We start from the raw sequence: 2,454 nt of genomic DNA on the forward strand, positions 1-2,454 counted from the left end.
CGAGGTCGCTGTAGGCGGGAAGAGGTCGGCGGCGGTGATTCCTCTCTGGAGAGAATAGGGAATTGAGAGTGAGGGATTTGGGGGAAGGGAGTGGGAGGTGGGATACGGGGACGTGGGGACGTGCGTTGTTTTACTTTTTTTTTCTTTTTCTCATGAGCGGAGGGGTGGGAAGGCAGTCCGATTTTTCAGAAATCATAGAAGGGTGGGTGGAGGGGAGCGAGGCGACCGTGAAGGTCGAACCATCACGATCTTCGATTCTCCTTTAATAGTAGAGATAGCAGAGATTGTGAATAGGAGGAGTAGACGTTTGTATGGTGCGTGCCAACGATGGCAAATAGATCCTATCGACGGCTCACGACCGCTTAGTTAAGCTTGGACAACGATGATGAGGACAGCTCAGGCAACGAGCAGATCCGACTCGATCCCTACTACGTCTTTGATCGGCACTTCCACGAGAAGGACGACAAGGGCGCCAGGAAGGGCTGTTGGCAAGGGCAGCCATGGATAATCTTCTCCATCATAGCCAAACATGCCAAATTTTGATGGTCCAATGGTAATGTTGTACTCCCTCCATCCGGAAATACTTGTCATCAAAATGGATAAAAAGAGATGAGTTCATCTTTTTTTATCCATTTTGATGACAAGTATTCCCGGACAGAGGGAGTAGTAGCCGGGCGATGTAGCATCGTTTACATAGGTGCATGGGTTTGTATGGATTTGAGATATGCTAATTGAGGTGTTCAGTCGTAAGATGAGTAATTTGAGGCTTGACCGGTCAATGTCCGCAGGGGCGTCCACGAGCGTTTGAGAGGTCGAATTTGCAAGTCCGGCTGTTGATGCTCTAAGAGTATGTTTGGTAGCATGTATGGACCTATCCTAGTTGTTCTCCTCTAAAACATGCTGAGTCCATGCATTTGCTGTTGTTTGGCAGCGGTGTATGCACTGAGACATGGTGAGCTAAGACTTTGTTTGGCAGCCTGCATGTGTTTAGACATGCTGAACAATTTTAAATTTTGAATACATTTTTTGAATGGTGTACAAAATTGAAAAAACGTGAACAAAAATTTAAATATATTTTGAAATTCTGAACTTTTATTAAAAAATTTAAAAAAAAATGAAATTCTACATTTTTATTTTTTGGAAATTCTGAACATTTTTTGAAAATTTTAAATTATGAACATTCTTGAAAATTTAATCAAAATTTGAAATTATGAACAATTTTCGAAAATTCAAATAAAATTTAAAATTCCGAACATTTTTTTCATTTTTTTCAAAAAATGAAATTCTGATTTTTTTTTACTTTTCTGAATTTCTGAACTTTCTCAATTCTTTCTTTTTTTTGAAATCCTGGATATTTGTTAATTTTTTATTTTTTTTTGGAAATATGAACATTTTAAAAAAAAATTAAAATGTCTAGACGTGGTCTGGTGGGTGGGACGAGGGTCGGGGCGAGCATGGCTGCCTCCATGCACCCTCTCTATGAGCATGACTGAGGACTCTTTTTTGCATCAGATGGGCATAGCCAGATGAGCCCGTGCACCCTACCAAATAAACAAAAATAGGTTGGGTTGGAAGCTTTTACCCTCATGCACCCTATCAATCACACTCTAAAAAAGCTGCGGCACGCACACAAAAAGGCAGATACGGCAGCTCTGCTTGTGCCTCCCTGGGAGGCAAAGGAACGTCACTGCTTTGCTATTTTCGCTCCCTGCCGCATGCGTTTGATTCCCGGCAAACCAAGTCCGCCTCACTAATTAAGCGTCAGCCTTTCTTGGGGAACAAGATGGATCCTTGAAGTGGCGAGAGCATCGAACGCGGCCGATTAACCAATCCTGCTGTCTCTGTCACATGCTGCTATCTCGTTTTCTAGATGAATTGCCCTATGCAAAAGGGTATCTCGTTCCCACTTTCCTTTCTTCAGAAAGATCAACAGTTGGACCCCTGGCCTGCCACGTTTCAGCTCGCATCGCCTCTCGTACCCACCTAAAAAGGTGAAGAAATATGATCGGTCTAAGTCACAATCAAGCAGCTGATATTTATGTTGCTCTACCACTGCTGGGAGTCCTATCTCGCGGTCAGCTCCCTTTGTATACGTATTGTAAACAGAAACAAAAAACTAATCTGGGCCCGGAAACAAACGACTTTCTTTTTCGGCGACCATCGGAAACAAGTTCGTCCACATCCTGAATCTGATCGATGGGGGACTCCACGCCAGCCTCTCTCCCTCCGAACGGACCCTGCGTGGATTCCAGCGGGAGGAGCCCACGCAGCACACACTACCCACCCCCCCGGCAATCCCGTGACCGCGTCGTCGGTCGAGCCGAGCGAAACCGCAGCCGCATCTCGTTTCCTTTCTCCCCCTCGTCTCGGTCTCGCCCCGGTAAAAAACAGGAGCCCTTCCCCCCACCCTCGCCGCCGCGGCGCCCCCTACACCTCCACCTCCAGTCCAGGCAT

This window comes from Triticum aestivum, chromosome 1A, assembly GCF_018294505.1.
Source record: "Triticum aestivum cultivar Chinese Spring chromosome 1A, IWGSC CS RefSeq v2.1, whole genome shotgun sequence".
In the NCBI taxonomy this organism is placed as follows: domain Eukaryota; kingdom Viridiplantae; phylum Streptophyta; class Magnoliopsida; order Poales; family Poaceae; genus Triticum; species Triticum aestivum.